A 690-nucleotide genomic window follows, 5' to 3' on the forward strand; every position below is an offset into this window, starting at 1 on the left:
AGCTGCCAAATGAAGTCTAAGAATCCGCCCGTCATTTCATCCCAGAGATTCTTAACCACGGGTACAATTTGTCCCTGGGGATAAAAATACATAAATCAGAAAGTAACTCTATGTAAATCTGTCAGCCGAGTGCGATAGATGTTGCCATATGGTACAGATAGATTAAGTTACTCTTAGATACGCTCGTTTTAAAGAAAGTACACGTGCTGTCTGACTCAGAGGTGAATCAGCTGGGTTTCCACTGATAATGTTTTAGATGTTTGTCTGGATTTTGAGAAATGGGAAATATATATATCTTTTCTTTAATATGAATTGTTTTATGCATTTTCCTTTTTTCTTTTTCTTTTTTGGCGCGTGTATGCCCGATAGAAAACAGGCTGAAAATCCCTTTTCTGTCCGGATTAAAGAAAAGCCGATTTATCCGTTGCCGGAAAATCGGTGATATGCATGTACACTCTTCCATTAATCATACTGCAACTTAATAATAACTCTATATCATTATTCATAAATACCGAATTATAATACAGGTACATTTAACTCTCCATAGATTTGCTATATTCATTTACAAGAAATCTGTCTTTTATGGGATTCAGTAGTTGACCGGCATAATGGAATCTTCTGCCAAGGGGAAGAACGTGTGATAAGGATCAATAAACCGGAAATGTGAGTTCGATAAATGATGTTTGGTTA

The sequence above is a fragment of the Penaeus vannamei genome, chromosome 34 (genome assembly GCF_042767895.1).
Source record: "Penaeus vannamei isolate JL-2024 chromosome 34, ASM4276789v1, whole genome shotgun sequence".
Taxonomy (NCBI): Eukaryota; Metazoa; Arthropoda; class Malacostraca; order Decapoda; family Penaeidae; genus Penaeus; species Penaeus vannamei.